General features: G+C 38.6%; 1 long non-coding RNA gene across 1 annotated transcript in view; it reads right to left on the reverse strand.

Annotated features, from left to right (window-relative positions):
* LOC137096616 (uncharacterized) overlaps positions 1–21,751 on the reverse strand; it is a 48,302-nt gene that overhangs the window by 2,450 nt on the left and 24,101 nt on the right. The window contains exon 2 of the long non-coding RNA XR_010909546.1: positions 9,183–9,371. This is a non-coding gene — a long non-coding RNA (uncharacterized lncRNA). The remainder of the gene's footprint in view (positions 1–9,182; positions 9,372–21,751) is intronic.

Consider the following 21,751-nt stretch of genomic DNA (forward strand, 5'->3'; position numbering starts at 1 on the left):
TTTTTTCCCCCTGTGGTTTCAGTAACATATAATTTCTGCTTTCCTCTATGTATTAGGGGCTTTCCCTTCCCCTAGTATGCTATTAAATAAGCTTTACATTTCTGGTTCTAATATTTCCATTGTTTCTTTACAAAAATTCAGCTGTAAAAATGTCTAATCCTGGTGCTTTGGCCTTTTTAAGTCTTTTCACCACCTCTTTTATTTCCTGTATTGATATTTCAGTATTTAGTCATTGTTTCTCCTTATTTGTTAAAGTTATATCTAAATTTTCATCCATGTATCCTTGTTGTGGAAACAAGGATTGGTAATAAAGCTTCAGTTGAGACATCTTTTCCCCATGACAACTCTTCCAGGAGTGAATTTCCCTTTTGAGTGGTAGATTTCTCTCACTCCCTGTTGTCTCACCCCCAGTTCTTAATTATGAGTTGTTTGTAAATTGGACGTTTGTAACTCAGGGACTGCTTGCATATATTATTGAACAAGTAGAAGGAAAAAAATGTTTATGCACAGAGTGGTTCACTCATTGCTACTTACTTATTTCATCATGCTACTGTCTGAATGAAGAATGCAAATAAATTATTTTAAAAATATGATGTGTATTTTGAAAAATCTTGATAAGACAGATGCTGGACTTACATCAACTTTCCTAGATTGGGATCTATCCTGTGCAAAATTTTACATAGAATTGATTTCTACATTAAAATAAGGCTGTTTCTTGTTCAAAACAACCACATGAGAATTTTGCACAAAATAACTCCCAAAATGCAGAAAGGTTTTAAAGCCATTTTATATTCTTGTTCCAGATTAACCTGATGCATAACTCAAGGGCAGATTCTGGGACCAAAATTATGAATTTTGATAGGCCCAATGGATAAGTTGAGGACATTTGATGAAGAGTGGAAAAGCACAGGCACTGCCTCAAGTGGCAGCTTTCACCAGCTGCTGTCTCGATTTTCCTAATCGGGCATTCAAAAAAGCCAGATGTGGTGCCATGGCATACAGAGGAAAGGGGGTTTGTGTTTCTTTTAGATTCCCCCAGGATGGACTGATATCTCACCTTTTGCCACACTATAGAGAGATGAGGTCATTCCTTTTTTTGATAAGATGCAAAGTACACACAGATAAGTTCACTCATGTTTTTGACAATCGACCTTATCAGATAGGGGAAGAACTGGTGGCATGCTTCACTTTGCTGCCCCTTTAAGAATGGAGTCTGCCAGCTCCCACTGCACGAAGTACTACTAATTCCGGTTTAGGTTTCCCGTGTTGCCTTGGAGCAATGGAGAGAAGTCGGATGGTCGACGTTCTTGCCTCCATCCCCCTGTGGGATCCATTGGCCAGTGTGAAGAGGTCCTTACTTTTCTAGAGTCGTGTATGAACATATAAAGTATGTGTTTTTTGAAGAGTTTCTTACCCTGGGAAGAAAGTTGCTAAAACCACTTGTCATTTTATTTGAGAAGAAAATCAGTACAGAATTACATCACTAGTCTGAATGGATCAGCTGAGCTTTTCTGCAACTCCTGACAGAAAATAGATACCCCCTTCCCTGGATGGATTTTTGCTGGGGCTATTTATTTAACTCCTTGCCCAAGCTCTCTCCTATTCCTTGAAACAAACTACAGTATTATCAAATAGAGCAGGAGCCCTGAACATGAGTTTGCAAGAGCTCCTTTAAGTCCCTGTCAGCATGTGGCTCAATCTGAAAAATCCAAAGATAACTGGGCTTTTGGAGCAAAGCTCCTGAGCAATTTAACTTTAACCTCTCCTTGCAAGAGGTGCTGTAAGTTGTGTGGAAGACACAATTCTGTTGGGTATGAATATTAGTGGGGGCAGGGTGGGGAGAGAGGGGAAGAGAAGTCTATAATACAATATAATATAGAAGCACTTTGGATAATTACACACACACAATTATACATAGTTCTAGGAGGGACTTGGGATTCAGAAAGCAATAACACAGGGTTAATCAAAACACCTGTTTAAATGAATGCAATAAATAATGGCACATGAAGCAGGCAGTTTGATGTTTTTTTATGATTAGACTGGTAGATTATTGGAAAGAAGAGATAGTGATATATGCTTGGACAAGTCTTGGAGTTCTCTTTTGCTAAGCACATCCTTCACAGGAACCTACAAATCCAAATGTTTCACAGCCTATATTGACAATGACTTATGCCCCTTCTATACTGTCATGTAATCTCGATTATCAAAGCAGATAATGCACATTATTTGCTTTGAACTGGATTATATGAGTCTCCACTGCCATATAATCTAGTTCAAGGCAGATAATCCATGTTTTATATGGCAGTGTAGAAGAGGGGCACTAGAGAAGAGGCTCAATTTGATGATTAAAAATGCCATTTATATGGGCATCTCCTATGGTTATATATTGCAGAACCTATTTGGAACCTTCCTCCTTTTTTACTTGAGAAAGTTCCCAAGTATGGTAAGAGGCCATTTCAGCAACAATAGAATAATGGGGGAAAGCTGGACAGTGATGGTTCCCCCTGTGGGATGAGAGGGGCAAGGTGGGCAATGTGGGGTGCGGGGCAACTGGTTCCCCATGCCTCCTGCCAGGCCCCACCAGATTCGCTATGATTTGTGGCAAATCCCAACCTCAATGTTATGAGGTCCATAAATCAAGGTTCAGCTTTTAGAATTGAATTTTACCTTACTGGAGTCCCCATTTGGGATTTTGGGTTTTCAACAATAGCCACATCCTCTTCAAAACCTTTTATGAGATTGCTGTAATTTAGAGGTATTAGTTTTAAGAGAATTCAGCTTAAATACACAGGATTTTTATTCCACTTTTTGCCTTTGATGCAGTTTCCAAGAACACCTTGCAGTTTCCAAGAACTCTGAAATGGAATTTGGCGCTCAACTTTAAGAGATTCTTTTGCACACACCTGTGTTTTAAATGTTATGCATCTGAGCACCCCTCCTTACTGACTAATGCATATTTTATCAGTGTTTCATAACATTTGAAATATAGACATTTCTCTATGAGTACTTATGGATATTTCTCCCTAATAAACTATTTTTCCTCAACTGTCCAGCTACATGAAGATTCCAGATCACAAATTACCTCTACTCCATGTACCATTTGAGAAATGGACCAAAACATGTCCACTGAATCTTGAACTGAAAACAAGTTCCTCCTGAAATTTCCCCCTCTTCCCTTTGTTGGTTCCTCTGTGCCAATGTTTAGATTTGAAACTCCTTGGGGCAGGGACCTAGGCTCTGCAACTTTGTAATGCATCACACACCTGATGGTGTTATATATATCATAAATCATCAGCTAGATATAACTGAAGCAAACCCATGTGCTGCAGAATTGCTCTTCCACTGAATTCCTGTCACTTCACAGGGCAGGGGTGATTTACAACCTGTACTTCCCTGCATAAAATATCTTGGTTTTTAGAAGTGGTTTGTTTCCCAGAGAGCCTCTGTAAATGGTAATAATCCATGTTGTTGGGGGGAAGGAGGAGAAATAAGCAATTTGTGTGGAAAAGCAGTCTTCTCAGGGCTCCCAAGCACCCATATCCCACATTGGATTTTAAATTAGCCTCCCACTCTACTTTATGGGGAATCAATAAAGCACCGGTTGCACTGAATTTGTAGGACCCATTTTGTTACATTTAGTTGTACCTTTAGTTTCAGATCTAGACCCTGTTAAGATCCAGAATTTAGCAACCCAATATTAAAGACACCTGCTCTTTTGAAAAATTTAATTAGTTAATAGCATACACAGTAAGTGGAATTTTTGGCACGATGCTCTTTTAAGCATGAGGCTTAATTATTACCTATTAAAGTATCATCTATCAGAAATATTCCAAGATTTTAATTATCTGCTGAAAATTTTGTCTGAAAACTGAGGAAGTGGAAAACCATTTACTTTAATTTTGCAGATGTTTCTGCCTCACCACACGTTAGCATCACAGCTTTTGAACATGTTAAATACAAAAGTAGATCTGTTTTCTCAATGTGAAATGAAGTTATTTACGTGTCGCTAAAATGACTTTAACCACACATAGACTTAACTGGGGATGAATCTCAGCTGAAGTCAAAGGAATTTGGTAGACACATATAAGAGTGTACTGTTAATTGTGAATCATATTCTGATATACATCGGTATAACAGAATATTATTTACAATGAAAAGTGCATCCTTATAAGTGTCTTCTAAATTCCTTTAAGTTCAGCTGAGATGTAACAAAATTCTCGTATATCAAGTATTTGAATATGTATTGTCTATTGTAGTCATAATGCTACCATGAGTTCACTTAATTTGTATAATAATATATAACCAACTGTTACTCCAGAATCCAAATACTCCAAAATCTAAAATTGTCCACATGGATGGTTGAGATAGTGGCACTTTTGCTGCTGAAATCTTGTTTGATGCAAAAAAAAAAGTATTGTGTATAAAATCACTTTCAGCCAACATATGACACATAAATAAATGTTATGTTTAAACTTGGGTTCCATCTTCAATACAATATAATAATGTTATTGTCATTGTACATTATACAACAAAATTAAATGCCATCTCCAATCACATTTATACATTATATATGTACAAATTGCACAACAAGGCACCCATGCTTCCACATTCTAATCACTATTTCACAGCCCCTAATGCAAAACCAGTGTGAAAGCACAGAGTTCAATCTAGTCACAGATCTAGAATAAAAACTATCTTTCAGCCTATTTGCCCTTGTTTTTATCATCCTAGATTGTGTCAGATGGTAACAATTCAAAAAAAGAATATCCAGGGTGAGATGGATCCTTAAGAATATTTTGAATTTTCTTAAGGTAGCAGGAATTATACAGTTCATCCAAAGAGGTGAGAGGATAACCAATAATTTTCCGGCTAGTAGTGATAACCCTCTGGAGAGCCTTTCTATCTGCCACTGTGCAATTAGCAAATCATGCGTAGATGCAACAAGTCAAGACACTTAATTTTGTTTATGAAAATATTCCAACCCCCAATCCAACATACTTCTGCTCCCAAAGATTTCAGATAAGGGATACCAAGTTTGTACTTCATTTTCCAGTGACTGTATTATCATGCTTTTTGTTGCATTTATCCACATAGTGAATAATCCACATAGGGTTTCTGCATCAGAGATGGGAGATTATAGATTTAAGTGGCATCCTACTAATAATCACAAAATGTTCAAAATCGATTGGCCATTTGGTTTTAAACACATGACAGACATGTACTTTCTCCCCCAAGTAACAAAAAAGGGCATTTCTTTTTATAAATGGAAAATAGAATTCTAGATGTCAATTTCTTCTGTGGTATTAGTGCTACACGTGCTACCTATTCAAATAAAGATGAACACACAATGCCACTTCTTTGAACAGACACTTGTCCGGATCTCACTTTGTATATTACTCATTACTCTTTAAACTTTCCTGAACTCTGTGGTTTCCATGGAAATCAGTCTCTAATGGGGTTAAATTGGAATTACACTATTCATTCATTTATTTACCCTATTTATACACCACCTTTCTCAACCTTGGAAGGCACTCAAAGTGGCTTATGCTGTTGCCTATTCTCCTTACTTTTAAAAATACCATTTGATTTCTTTAAAAAATTCTAGAGAACTATAGAATAATAGAGTTGGAAGATACCACATGGGTCATCTAGTCCAACCCCCTGCCATGCAGGAAAAGCACAAAGTATCCCTGACAGATGGCCATCCAGCCTCCATTTAAAAGCTTCCAAAGAAGAAGCTTCCACCACACTCACAGGCAGAAAGTTCCACTGTTGAACAGCTCCTGCGATCAAGAAATGATTTCTAATGTTTAGGTAGAATCTCCTTTCCTGTAATTTGAATCCATTTCTCTGAATCCTAGTTTCCAGGGTAGTAAAAAACAAGCCTGCTCCCTCTCCCTTAGGCATCCTTTCACATATTTATACATGGCTTTCACATATTTATACAGGCAGGCCCCAACCTCCCAAGGAGGAGCTTGAAGTGGTTGTTCCAGTGTGCCTTCCCAGAATAATGATCCCATAGCACTTTGTCCCTCCAAAGCACTTTATATTTTTAGGTCTGTTCGTATGTCTTCCACAAACGCCACTATCACCTTTTCGTCCATGCCTCAGCACTATTTCCATTTTTAATTTTTACATTTTGCCTTCCCATAGTTTTTAATTGTATGTTGTCTTATTGATAATGTTATATGTTTATTGTCTATGTTTTATTTTAATTGCTTGTATTGTGATTATTGCCTGTATTGTTGTGTTTGGGCTCGGCCTCATGTAAGCTGCACCGAGTCCCTTGGGGAGATGGTAGCAGGGTACAAATAAAGTGTTGTTGTTGTTGTTATTATTATTATTATTATTATTATTATTATTATTGTGTCTCCTCTCAACCTTCTCTTCTGCAGGCTAAGCGTGCCTAGTTCTTTAAGACGCTCCTCATAGGGTATTGTCTGCAGACCTTTGATCATTTTAGTTGCTCTCCTCTGGACACTTTCCAGCTTGTCAATATTTGTTTTAAATTGTGGTGCACAGAACTGGATACAGTATTTCAGGTGAGGTTTAACTAAAGCTGAATAGAGAGGCTCCATGACTTTCCTAGATCTAGACACTATACTCCTTTGATGCAGCCCAAAATCTCATTGGTCTTTTTAGCTGCTGCATCACATTGTTGGCTCACTTGATAAACTTGATAAGTATTGTCGAAGGCTTTCATGGCCGGAATCACTGGGATGTTGTAGGTTTTTTTCAGGCTATATGGCCATGTTCTAGAGGCATTCTCTCCTGACGTTTTGCCTGCATCTATGGCAAGCACTACCTTTGAGGATGCTTGCCATAGATGCAGGTGAAACATTAGGAGAATATGCCTCTAGAATATGGCCATATAGCCCGAAAAAACCTACAACAACCCAAACTTGATAAGCATGGCCTCTAAACCTTCATCCAAGTAATGAATAAACATATTGAACAGTTCTGGGTCCAGGACCGAACCCTGTGGCACTCCACTAGTCACTTCTTTCCAGATGAAGTGGAACTATTGGTAAGCATCTTCTGGGTTTGGTCACTTTACCAATTACATATCCACCTAATAGTACAATTGCTTAGCCCATAGTGGACTAGTTTGCTTGCAAAAAGGTCATGGGGGGCTTTGCCAAAGGCCCAACTAAATTCAAGATATGCTACATGCACAGCATTCCCTGCATCTACCAAGCTTGTAACCCTATAAAAAAAGAGATAAGCTTGATCTAGCTTGACTTGCTTTTGAGAAATCCATGTTGACTTTAGTAATCACAGCATTCATTTCTATGTGATTGCAGACTGCCTCCCTGATAACATGCTTCAGAATCCTTCATGATATTGATGTCAGGTTGACTATTATTATTATTATTATTATTATTATTATTATTATTATTATAACTTTATTTGTAGCATCTCCCAAGGGACTCGATGCGGCTTACACAGGCCGAGGCCCCAGAACACAATACAACAATACAATACATAAAGCAAATTAAAACAGTTAAGCAAAGTAAACAAAACAGTAACAATACATCGGACAATTATTAAAACGGGGCTGGCCAGAGTAGTGGGTACAGGATTAAAAGTGCTGATATTGCGGGAGGAATATAGGATTATAAAATAAGTGCAGTGTGTGGTGTGCAGTGATCGTGGTTCTACTAAAGTGCATCTGGGACTTGGTGTTGAGGTTCCTAATCTGAAAAGGCACATCGAAACAGCCAGGTTTTCAAGTTCTTCCTGAAGACTGCCAAAGTAGGGGCCTGTCTAAGATCTTTTGGGAGGGCATTCCAAAATCGGGGGCCACCACAGAAAAGGCTCTGTCTCGCGTCCCCAGCAAGCGCGCTTGCAACTAGATGGTAATTGCTCTCCTGTTCTCCAAGACTTCTTAAAATTATTGCTAGTAGCTCTAAAATTACCTCTGCTAGAGAATGGAGAATGAATGTGCAACAAGTTTCTTGGGAACTCTTGAGAATCCCAGTGTTCTTCCAGTCAAGGAAAATAGTCTGGGGTATCACTGCAAGCGATCCCTAGTGAATCTCAAAGTGCCCATGCCCACATTGTTCCCAATATGCATACAATGTCACCAAGTGAAATATGATATTTAGTACACAAAGTGGTTACTAATAGAGGGCTATGTGCTTATTAGTCAATTGTTTCTAGTAGGAAAATAATTAATTTCTAAATAACCCATCAGTGGTACAACACCGTACATCATCGGGAAAGTCGTAACATCATGTAATAAGCTCCAGGCAAAGATGAAACTAAAGGATTTGCAGTATAACAGTGTTTTGTGATGTGCTCCTTAGTTTGAAAGCTGTACATTATGGATAGGGAATGTGTGGTCTTTCAGTCTATAGCTCCAGTCAACCCACAATATTGTTTGGTGCTGAGACGAATTATAGTCCAACCACTATTGCATAGCTGCATGTTCCTCACCTCTGTTATTAAACTTAATGATATCATAACGAGGTAATTGTTCACCCATGCATGGAAAGACTGATGATAGTCCTGAATAACTCACTGTGCATTTTATAACAGCAGCAGTAAGGCTCACTGATAATACTGTACTTGAGCAGACAGAAATAAAGCCGAATCAGATGAATACACTACACTTTAAAGTTAATGACAAGACAGCAATACATTGTAGAAGTATTACGGTTCTACCTCCTTGGTGGCTGTTGAAATGATAGGGAACATTAGACATTTAAGACATAATCTTCTCCATATTCTGATTTTCAGCACAGAGTAGTTATGATAACTAGAATCCTGCAGCACGTAACTGAGTGGTGGCACCTCACAAACCCTTTACAGGGAAGTCAAGTAATTCAGTGGTCAGACACAAATATAATTCTTTTGAATATGGCTTTTAAATTCTTTTCAGCAAAGTCCCTAAATATCTTTATTGATTATGATAGATTTCCTAGTCCCATCAGGACTTATTGGCTATGTACCATTGGGAAACATATCTTGACCATATCCTTGACATACAGCAGGATGGTATCTAACTCCAATAATTTGTGTGTGATAGTCCAGAGAATGGGATGAATAGCAGATGTGGTGTGACATGGAAGATTGGAAAGACTCAAAGCAGGCAAAGTGGCATACACAAGGTTGAAGGCCAGAAAGCAAAGGATAATTAGAATAGAAGAGACAAATGAATGTCAAGTCAAACCTCTTACCTTGGAGAAAGAAAGGGTCAATAGAATTTGTATGGAAGCTCCAGAATCCAGGTGTTCACAACTATTCAAGAGAATATGCCGATAGTAGCTTTTGTTGTGAACCATTGTTATCTAGATGTCCTTGGAAGAAACATGACATGGAGGCTTCTGAGAAAGGAAGGCTACACAGTTCTTAGGCTTTCTGGAAATCTGAGGAAATGGGAAATAGGGGAGATGCCTATCATAAATAAAAAGAGTGAAACTTAACTGAATCCAGTTATATTATTATTATTATTATTATTATTATTATTATTATTATCTATATTTGTATCTTGACTTTCTCACCCCAGAGGGGACTTAAGGCGGCCTTATAACAGGCAGCAATTTGATGCCAAACATACATGTATCAATAAACAGTTACAATGAAAACCAACAATCAAAACATACATTATTTAAACATCAATTAAAATCACATCCTCCAAAACGTAATCCAGGACTATAATAGTTAGGGACTTATTTGGCAATAAATCCAAACCGCTGCAAATAAATATAAAGGTTATGGGGTTTTAATTAGCGATCCCACATGCTGACACCAATAAATGTAAAGGCTAGGGATTATTTAAGTAACAAATCCCAATGCTGTACCACCACTTGAAATGGAATGTGGCTAATTTAATTAAAATAAAAATGAATAAGCTGGAAATGATCTTCTGGCCAGAAAACCTTTTAAAAGAACACTGGCTACTACCACACTTCAAAGAAATGTTTAGCTTTTGGCTTAGCTTGAGGTATCTTTCAGCTAATATAGGCTGGATTTGCACTCAGGCTCCGTACTCTGAGGTAACAATAAAGAGATTGTTATTGTATTAATTGAATGTTTTAAATTATTTATAATTGTTGCTGTTATATATTTTACTATGTTGAATTGTAGGCAAAGAATATGTGCCAGTTGTAAGCTGCCCTGAGTCCCCCCTAGGGGGTTGAGAAGGACAAGGTAGAAATGCTTGAAATAAATAATAAATAAATTTCCTTTTAAAATACACACTGCCACCATTTAACTTTGATTTCTTCTATAAACTGCTTTTAAACTTCTCACACAGAGGCACACTTGAGTCAGTTGTTATGAACAAAGAACAATGTTGTTTATTTGAGAGAACTTGAACAATACAGGCACTAGCTTAGCGGTTGCAATGTTGAATAAAAGCTTATGGGTACTTTCAATAAACAGTTCAGCACTTAGTTTCAATAACTCTTCTCCACTCCCTCAAGAAACTAACAGGTTTTCCCACTGTCTAGTATTCTTGAAACTCCACACAGACAATCCTTTCCTTATGGATCTGTCTCTCCACTCTACCAGCTATTCTATCTAATAGCTATAAATCTTCTCACTAACTATCTCTGCTGTCTAACTGACCAACTTCTGGCTTGTCTAACTATCTTCCTCCAACACACACTCCCTGACTCCTCTCTCCTTCATTCCAAACCCTAAACTGAGCTGTCAGATTTTAAAACGCACCCTTAAAGGCAATTTTTTTCCTTTTTCAAGTTAAGCTCTGCCCACTCTCTCCCAGCCAATCACAAACTTCCCACATTTCCCTCCAGGCTGCTCCTAAGCACCATCCCCTCTTGGAAATGTGTTTCTAAGATGGATGCCCCCAGGCACCCTCCTAAAATGGCTGCTGAACTTCCTGGCCCTACTTTTCTGAGCTTTTCCTAGCTTAACAGGTAGGGAATTCATCACAAGGGCCATTCCATTTATCAACACATTAATTCATAGTCACTTAATTGCACTGCTCCACTTATTTGTCAAAAGCTTAGTCAGTTTTTTTCCTGAAGGTCAAGAGAGTAGGGGTTGATCTAATTTCTAATTTCTTTTGGGAGGGAGTTCCACAGATGAGGGACCACCACGGAGAGGACCCTGTCATTTGTCCCTATAGACATGCCTGGGAAGGAAGTGGGATGGAGAGCAGGGTCTCCTCAGATGATCTTAACCTCAGAGATGGTTCATAGATCCTAACCCTATGCCTAACCCTGTACCCTGCTCTGGTGAGCAATCTGGCTACTGCCCGTTGGACAAATTGAAGCTTCTGAACAGTTTTCAAAGGCAACCCCCATGTAGAGCATGTTGCAGTAGTCTATTCGGGGTGTAACAAGAGTGTGGACTACTGTGGCCATGTCTGACTTCCCAAGGTATGAGTGCAACTGGTGCACAAGTTTTAATTGTGCAAAAGTGCCCCCCCCCTCATTACCTCCCAAAACCTAGGGTTCCAGGCTCAGCGATGAATCCAGGAGAACTTCCAAGCTGTGATCCTATGTCTTCAGGGGAGTGTAATACCATCAAGCACGGGTTTTAACCCTATACCCTGTTCAACCTTGTGACTGACCAGGACTACCTCTGCCTTGTTTGGATTCTGTTTCAATTTGTTCTCCCTCATACAGATCTTCACAGCTGCCAAGCACCAGTTCAGGATCTGATCAGCCTCTTTAGCAGCAGGTGGAAAGGAGTAATAGTGTTTAAAGTACAAATGACATCAAATTCCAAACTCCAGATGATCTCTCCCAGCAGCTTCATGTAGATGTTAAACAATATGGGGGACAATACTGAGCCAACCCCAAGCAGGAGTCCCCGAACACCTTCTGGGAATGATCCCCCTAGGGGTGAAAAAAGCAGTATAGAAATACTGTAAATAAATAAATAAATCCTCCAGGAAGGACCGGAGCTGTTGTAAAACAATATCTCCAAGCCCCATTTCCACAAGGCATCCCAGAAGGATAACTCAAAAGATTTCCAAACAAAGCATTCATGCTTGATATTCCTGAAGTCATAGATGTGGTATGGTCTAGTGTGCTGCTTCAAGAGGACTTTCCCCCATTGATCATTAATGATGGCACCAGGAAATGCTGTATGATCACACAAGGTCTATATTCATTTACAAAAAGAAAGCACCATTACTCATCCCACAAAACCCCTATGCTTTTATTTGTGGGAACTATGAATTAATCTGGATTGTCAGATCCATGTACATGGGTATTTTTTTAAAAAAAACTTCTACTTTGTTGCTATTTGGAAAGATTTCTTCTACATCATAATATGTTTGTGCCCCAATTGATCCACAGAGCCCCATGCCATCCATTATGTGATGCACAATGACTTCTGATGGGGCTCCATCAATGAACTGGGCAACAAGTGTCCTATAACTGCACCCAGAACATGGGAGGCTTCCCATGTTCCATAAGAAGCAATGGGGCCAGTTCAGGGGGAATCTGTGGGGTGACACTTCCCTGTGTGTAATGGAGAAGCATTGCTGCGGGAGAGGCAGGGTGCTGGGATTACCCCGCCAAGTTGCCACGGAGGCTGGTGAATCGCCCTGCGCAACCTCATCAATGTGATAAGGTCCTAAGTCTTTTATTGTAGGAGCCCCATTTGTGGAACCTAGAATGAATGCAGTTTGCTCCACTTAAACTACCATAGCTCCATGCTATGAAATCACTAGAATTGTAGTCTTGACAAGGTCTTTTTCTCTTCTCTGTCAAAAAAGGCTACAATCTCACCAAACTACAATTCCCATGCCATTGAGCCATGGAAGTTCAAGTGGTGCCAAACTACATTCATTCTACAGTGCAGATGCACCCTTGTTCACTGGTTCAGTTGCTGCTGTTTTTTTTCGAGAGCAGAGCCAATTGCACATTATATATATATATATATATATATATATATATATATGATTTTCAAAAAGCTACAAAATTAAGACAGCTATATGGATGTATACATATTACGGCCTAAGTCCACTATGTGCTGTGGTAAAACTGGGGAAACTTTGCCCCTCTAAATACTTTGGTGTAGACCTCCCATAATGCATTAACACGGGCAATATTGGAGTGTTTTGTAGGCCAAACAATTTGAAAGTCCAGTTTCCCCAGCTTTATACTGTGGAAAATATAAGCACAGTACTAGCCTTTTTTGCAGCTGATAAGATTAATGGCAAAATCATAGGTATGGGACTCATCCCTGCCTGAATGGGTCATTCTCAGCCTTCTAAAACCCAAGTTCTGTTTAAGTGTAATGCATAAATATACACCTTAAAGTGATGTCACAAATTTCAAAGAAGTGATGAACAACAAATGTAATTCACTTCAAACAAATAAATCACATGTGCTTTATGAAAATAGTGCCATATAGGTTTAAAATGCAGAATTGAGGCTGAGGGGGATATATATCTCAGATTGAATCGTCACTCAGGCTGTTGTGCTATCTTGCCAAGATAGCTATCTTCTCAGTCCAGAGGTGGAAAATGTTTTTGCAAGATAAATTGTGACCTCAATATTTAACCCATAAAATAAATTCAGTAAGATAAAAATAATCAAGATATAGAAAAAAAAAAACGCATGAAACCATAAAAAGAACATTACTGGACTAGACCAAAAGTCTAGCTAGTCCAGCATCTTGTCCACAATAGTGAATCAGACGAAGGCAATATTGTTCCCACTGCTGTTCCTGAGTGAATTGTATTCAGTGAAATACCAGAAAGTTATTGATGAACTCATCTTTTTGACCCATGTTTAGAACACACTTACGGCAATCTATAGGACAATGCAGTCATGAATAATTTGCTTCAAATATGAATAAGTCCTTGTTTGATCAACAGAGAAAATCAGAGTATAAATATTAGGGCTGTGTGATCAATTTAAAAAGTTTCAAAAGTTATTAGAAAATTAGGGGGAACTGGTATTTTGTTTCTAAATTATTGCTAGTTAAAATTTTGTTACAGTTATAATAGTAGTTTCATTACTGTTTTGATAAAGTAGTTGCACACTGGTGGGGGGGGGGGGCTTCTGGGGCTCCGTTCCTCCTCATTTTTGGAGCTATTGGGATGAAACCTGCTACAAAGGTAGAACACATTTAACACTGTAAACCGCCGCTCCCAAAGTTTCTCTCATCTATTGATTTTATGTTTTTTTTTTGGTTTTTGTTTTTTGTTTTTACCAAAAACCTTTTTTTTAAAAAAAAAAAAAGAAAACAAAATACAAGAGCCATGTCCTGGAATTTCTCTACAATTACACAACATAACCAGGGTATAATTCCACCTACATTTCAGAAATATTAGCACATGCCCTAATTTTGGGGGATTAGGGAGCTGGGCATATTTAGCTTGGAGAAGAGAAAGTTAAGAGGGGAAATTATAGTCATGTTTCAATATTTGAAAGGAAACAGACTTGTTTTCTGCTGCTCTAGAGACTAGGACATGGAGCAGCGGATTCAAACTGCAGGAAATGGTATTCATTTGCAGTCTCACATTCTATATATTAGGAAAAAAATATTGATGGTAAGAACTGTTTGGTGGTGGAATCTTTTGCCTCAGAGTGTAGTGGAGGCTTCTTCTGTAGAGGTTTTTAAATAGAGGCTGGATGGAAATCTGTTGAGAGTGCTATGATACACTCCTTCATAGCAGAATGGGGTTGAACTAGATGACCCCTTTCCACCTCTATGATTCTGTGTGCCAAGCATAGAGGCTTAAAGGTATAAGCAATATAGTATATGTTATCTAGGCATAGAAACTCATATGCCTCTTGAGAGTCACATTCTTTTTGGAAAGTTTTGTTCATTAATATGCTATAAGCAATGGAACACAGTAACACTGCAGTTAAAGCTTGCAGTTAGGTCCCAGTCCATTATTTGCTCTCTGTTACCTACAGTAAGACCACAAGCATGACATAACTTTGATTTTCCCAAACAAATCAGAGATGTGATGGGATCGCTCTATAACTGTTGTTTTCTTACAGTTGGTGTTCTGATGTATGTTTCTTCTGATTCTAGATAAATATATCAGAGTGAACTACAACAAAACTAGAAATGTGTATTGCTTCAAGAAGACCTTAACATGGCTAGATCATAAGCAGGCACTTAATATATTAGCTTTGCAAAATACCTGCTCTAGGTAGAAATGAATAAACACAGCTGTCTGCATTTGACTCTTTTTGGTAGTAGAACTATAAGGACAATTACGACAAGCATTGCTTGTTTATGTTTTTATGTGTATCTTCAAGTCATCTGTCAATTTATAGTGACTCCATGAATTTCATAGGGTTTCCTTAGGAAATGAATCCTTAGATATGGTTTTGCAAGTTCCTTCCTCTGAGTATAGCCTACAGCACATGATATTCATTTGCAGTCTCATATCCAAGTATTAATCAGGGCTGAACCTTTTTAGTTTCCAAGATCAGATGAGATCTGGTACCATTAAGCATTCAAAATTTACCATGTTACTACTGTTCACGACTGAACTTCTAGCTAAAACTGAGCTTCCCCCAATGAGCCATTTTCATCCTTCAGGTAAGATGAATGGCAGGACTGCTGCTCTGGAGCAAGCCTCAAGTGCTGAACAAGTCTTTAAACCAATAAGATTGTATGCACAGTGAAGTGCACTGATTGAACACAATCCAAACTTTCAAATCCTAAATTGAGTTGTATGGATTCAACTGGCTATAAAGGGATTCCAATAATTATCTCCAATCAATAAATAAACACAGAGGCAAAAGTTTCAAGCAGGCAATTGTCTAACAATAGATTGTACATCCCTTTAGAAATCTGATGCCCCATTCCATCTCAATTCTTTCTTTCACAGCAAAATGAGATAGCAGAAACCAAAAGGGGCAGAATAAACAGTACTGGTCTGAAATATAGATCTCTGTTGGTTGCAGGGAGGTTTTATAAACAGGATCTCCAGAAGAACAACCTCTTTGATGCAATTAGTCAGCTCCATTCTATCATTTAAGGCACAGGAAATCTACCTTGATCTCTCTATATTTGTCTCTTTGTGTTTGGCAGCCTACGGCTTTCTTCAGTTACGCCTAGTGGTTTCCATGTCTGCAGCGAAGGAAATATACTCAGTATATTAGTCCAAACTTTAAAACAAGGTAACCAGGGTTCTTAGCATTTCCAGAAAACATGTTAAGTTTATTTATTTATGTTTGTATCAAAAGCATTGCATAAATTAGTATAAAAGTGATAAAAAATAGAAGGAGTGCAGGCAGCTAAATATCTTTTGACCAAAAATGGGCAACAGCAACAACATTGTTTGTAGCCTCCAACAATTCTTCCTCTGTACATGAGGCAGGGTATAGTGGACAAGCATACAGATGCAGAGTTGTCTTCTGCTCCACAGTCACATAAGGTATGGAATTATTTTAGGTAGTGCCATTTTGCCAGGTTGTCTTTTGATCTGCTCACTCCACTTCTGAGTCTGTTCAAGGACTTTCAAGTTGCCCATTCTTGGCTTGCCCCTGGAGGAAGACCCTTGTGTGCAGGCATCCAGTTGGGATTTCCTGGTTTAGCTGCCCAGAGGGATACCCTTGCTGTTGCTGGGGGGATGCCAAGAGGAGTGGTAGTTCTCATAAAGCTTTTTCTTGATTTGAGTCTACTGGGAGGAGGCTGGTAGCCATGTAGTGGATGGCTTTCACAGTGTTCAACCTTATTTCTTTTTTCACAGTGTTCAACCTTATTTCTTTCACATTTAGCTGCAACTTCTCATCGCACAATGGGGGGGGGGGGGCAATGCCAGCTAGCTTGTAGAGTTTATCAACAGGCATAGGTTTAAGAATGTTTCATACAATGCTATGTTCACCTGCTTTTGAGTTGAGTAAGTTGACTAAGACAAGGCTAGGGCTGATGTTCTTACTAATTTTGGGTCTGCACCTCATGTACTGCCAGTAAGTTTCTGCATGATATTATTGTGTGCAGCTACTTTGTGCTTGGTGTTCAAGAAGTGTTTCCTATCCTAGTGTTCAATCTAAGGTGACACAGAGATATTTAGGATGGAAACAATGTTGAAGCTCTTGATGTTACCAGGTATCTTTTAATTTCCTTTTGACTTCATAGTTGCATAGGTGGAAAGCACATTCTTGTGTCTTGGCAGGCTTAGGCTTCAGGTGGTTATCTTTGTAGTAGCTGGAGAGATCTTTCAAGGCATTAGTAAGTTGGATTTCAACTGTTTCAAAGTTTTTTGCTTGTGTTGCTAGGTCAAGGTCATCAGTATATATAAAGCTCTTTGTGAGTGGTGGTTGTGGCTGATCATTAGTAAATATATTAAACAAACTCAGTACAAGAACACTACCTTGGGGTAAACCATTATTTTGCCTCCTCCATCTACTTTTCCTGCCTTGAAACTCCACATAGAAGCTACGGTTTTCTAGGAGAGTCTGAGTAGTTTTTATAAAATTATAGTCTCAGGTAATATGGTAGACTTTCTGCAGCATTTTCCTATGTTGCACCATGTCATAGGCTGCTGTAAAGTCAACAAAAACTGTTCCAGTAATGCAACCTTTCTTATATCCTTTCTTGATGTACTCAGTCAGATTAGGAATTTGGGCTGTACAGTTTTTCCCTGGTCTGAAACCTGCTTGTTGTGCTATACAGGACAGGGAGACTGAGTAAATACAGTCGGGTGTCCCCCAGGCAATGTTTCTTGTAAATGGCTAATCTTTCCAAACCCAAAAGCATTGCTTTTAAACATTTGAAGCATGTTAAGTAAAGTTGACCCTCCGTATACTCTCATTTTGCATCCAAGGATTCAGCCAACTGTGTTCTGAAAATATTTTTCAGTAATTCAAAAAGCATACCCTTGATTTGCCATTTTAAAATGAAGGGCACAATTTTACTATACCATTGTCTTTAATGGGATTTCAGCATCCACATTCATTGGTATTCATGTGGAATCTTGGGACCAAAACTGAATGAATATCTAGAGTCCACTGTACGTTGGACAGGAGCAAGGTTTAGATGAAAACCCAAGTGTGATTCACCAATAACATGGGAGTTACCATTCAGCACTGCCTTCAATGCCACTCTCTCACACACCATCCAAATGTAATATTATGAGACTGTGGAAGTTGCAACTTTAAACTTCTACAGGGCCACCCTGTTTTGCTCCAAGTGGCAATGCTTCAAGAATCTGAGGCAAAAACTTTCCCCATCACCTTCAATTTGATCTTTTTAAAGGGAGATGGTAGAGATTGAACTGGAAACCATTTGCATGCAACACATATTCTATACCACTGAGTTTTGCTTCTTCTGTCTCATGGGTACACTGACAAGGCCATATATTGCCTTAGAGAACTATTCACTCAGAATTTTAAAAAGAACTATGTTGAGCCTTTGATTAAAATGCACCTGCTTAAATCTTTGAAGTTTCTGGGATTAGTTCATGGATTAGGAGGATACAGAGCAAGGATTCATTTTGTCAGTTTTGGGCTATGTACACAATGTGTAAAGGAATTTAGATCTAATGTTTGCTGTTGTAATAATTAGATGCTATCTTTCAGCTTCTAATGATGGGGACAGTCTCAGAAACTCTTATGTTTGATCTGATCTGCATGTTTTTCACACATCTGGAATGCCAAGAAAGATCTTCATGATAGACAATAGTTAATTAATTGGTTGGGTTCTTAGGACAATCTATTGGGCTAGCTTCAGCACCTGTTATTTCATGGACATTTCTTGCATCACTCCAGGGAAAGAGACGGTGAACTGATAGGGCTTCCCACCTCCAGAAGGCATTTCATGAGAATATTCCAACAGTGGGGAATATACTGAAGAATAGTGACGAATTTGTCTGAACAAAGAAGAAGAAGAATGACAAATGGACCAACAGGCTGAGAACAAAGTATGTTCACATCTCTTGAAATGAAAAAGGAATGATCACAGGGAGCATCAGGCTGATTGTAAAATTCCAGTTTTTATTCCCTTTCCCCCATGTGATTTCTTACCACTGAAACTACATTGACCTGCCAAGAAGGTATAAAAACTCTTTAATTGTACTAGGAGTTGAGATAACCAAAACATGTACAGATGTCTAAAATAAAATAGGAAAGATAATCTTGGACTTTCTGTGTTTTTAAAATCAGTGTGGATGCAGCCATAGTAAGAAAAGAAAGGGAAAAGGGAATAAAAAGACATCTAGTTTACATTTTCTATGTGTGCTTGTATAATTAGGATATTTACTAGGGGTGTGCATTTTTTTCAATTACCAAATTAGTACTTACAATAAAATATCTGATGCATGGTAATAGTCCACACCAAAAACCCAAGGAACAAAACTTACTCAATACTTTTTCATTTTCATTTTGTAAATCTCGGAAGCCTCCCAAAGTCAATTTCATTTTTAGAGCAAGGAAGCAAAGCCAAGCAAAAAAGGCTGCCTTTTCTCTTTACATTAATGACTTCTTGCCATTAGGAGAGGCAAGCAACATGGAGAAAGCAGAGTTCACTGTGAAAGAAAGCACAGAATTCTGGGGATTGTAGTTTGGGAAGGAGATGGGCCATATGCCAGAGAATTCAAAGGGCCCTGTCCTAAATTACATTTCCCAGAATTCTGCTCAGCATCAGAAAGCCCCAATCAGGATAGGGGAGAGCTATTTTCCCTCCATCACAGCAACCGGCCAGAATTCCAATACATTGTTGGAACTGCAAAGAGAAGGATGACTGATATTTCTAATATGTAAATTTCTGTGCTGGGCTGGGAAGAAATCCCTAAATGGAAGTTCTATTGGCTAATATGAAAGACATTCAATGAGATAGCTGTTGTGGCTTTTTATTTTTATTTTGTCAAAACTTTTTTAAAAAAATTACCTAAAATCAGTAGATCTATCTATATTTCTAAAACTTGAGGATAATGATCCCTTGTTATCCGGTGTCATTGTAGAGAAAATTCAAGGAGATAGCTCTTGTAGCTTTTTTAAAAAAACATGTTGTTTATAAAAAAAATTGAAAATTCCCCAAAAATCTGTGAATACATGAAACTTTCCAAAACTGGATGGGCTAACAGATGATAATGTGTTCTACCATTGTAGCAAGTTTCACCCCAATAACTGTAAAAATGATAAAGAAGCCTTTGAAATTTCCCCACTTGCGCAATTATTGTAATGAACAAGTAATGAAATTTTGTTACTTGCATTATAGTAACAAAAGTTTTACTACCTATACATTAGAAACACTTTAGAAATAAAATTCCAGCACCCCCTAATTTTGCAATGATTTCTGAAACATTTTTATTGATCGCATATGGCTAATATTTACATGGAAGGATTAATTGTGAAAGTTGTGAGGGAGGACTAGCAGATGCAAGGTGAAACAGGAGATGGAGTAATGCACACATGCTTTGGTGGGGAAAAGCATAGCACATGCTAGTTCTTGACAGGTCCCTAGAGAACCCCCTGCTAGTGCCATTTTCTTGTGGAACAGCCTGGCAAAGTGGTCAGTCTTAGGTGATAATGCCCCCTCAGTTGGAATTTCACCAAGAAGTCAAGGGGAAGGAGTCACCAGCAGACCTACGCCAGAGTGCAACCTGCCTGTATTTTTCTTGGGTAAGTATCATGTGACTGAAGATTTGCAGATTATCTTTCTAGAGAATATAGCTTGTTGTTAGCATGACACGTTAGAACACAAGTTACATATAATCATATAGGAAAAGTGCAAATTTGTTATATCCAGAATGCTCCTCTTTATGCTAAGGATTCAGTCTGGCTCAATTTTCCAATGTTTTTTGTCCTTCTATGGGCTATTTTAAGTTGAGAAGATGTCTTTTTAAAAAGAGAATTATAGTTGCTTCTGGTTTACTTTCTGCTAGGGTGGCCAGCTTGCTAAGATAGAGGGTGTAATGAAACTACCTTTTAGCTGGCTAGGCCGAAGCCTGCTTGGCAGTAGCTGGCCCCCTGGTTGTTGAACAGAGAAAGGAGGAGGAGTCAGGCTGACTGCAACAATCAGGGGTGGAGTCAGCTGGAAGGAGGGAAAGGGAGCTGTCTTATCTGACAGAGGGAGAAGAGTCTGGGAGACAGAGAGAAAGTTGGATTTTTGAGAGCAGGGAACTGAGAGAAGTGAGAGAACTTTTAGGGAATCTCTAAGGTTTTGGAATAAGGGGAGGCAGGAAGCCAGAGCTTTACTAAGTTAGAGAGAACTAGTAAAGGAGGGCTGTGCTTTAGTGGGCCTTGTAAAGGTTTCACAGATACCTTATTGCCATTTTTCTTGGGTCTGTAACCCAGGGAATACTGTGTCTAATAGTAGAACAGTGGTTTAAAGGGATTCTCAGTTATAAAAGTTATTCTGTCAGGAGAATTGTTTGTGTTCAGGCAACCAAGTTACTGCACCTGCATCAAGATTTTGTACCACTCATTCCAACGAGTTGCTGTTCATATTAAGTTAAAATAAACTCTTAATTGTTTCATCGTTAATTAGAGTGGACCTCAATCCTTTTGCCTTTTTTAGAATTAATTCTCTCATCATAGTTATAAGATACTCAAGCCAAATTTACCTCGTATGCATTCACACCCTGTTTGGTTCCTCAGGCAATTCTGAGGTGGTGGCAGCTATTTTTACCAAGCACTTCGGTCACATAGGCTCAGGCTTTTGTTCCACGCTATATTTAAGGGCAGAGGTGTGATCGTGGTGTCCACCCTGCCCGGATATCCCTTTGATTTCCATTATATTGGTGGCAGCGGTGGGATTGGTTGTTTGCCCCCCTGCCCCAGGTATCTCTAATTTTATTATAGAGGGCTATTGCCCCATTGATGATCATGCTGAAGAGTTAATTTCAGCCAAT

The sequence above is a fragment of the Anolis sagrei genome, chromosome 3 (genome assembly GCF_037176765.1).
Source record: "Anolis sagrei isolate rAnoSag1 chromosome 3, rAnoSag1.mat, whole genome shotgun sequence".
Classification (NCBI taxonomy): Eukaryota; Metazoa; Chordata; class Lepidosauria; order Squamata; family Dactyloidae; genus Anolis; species Anolis sagrei.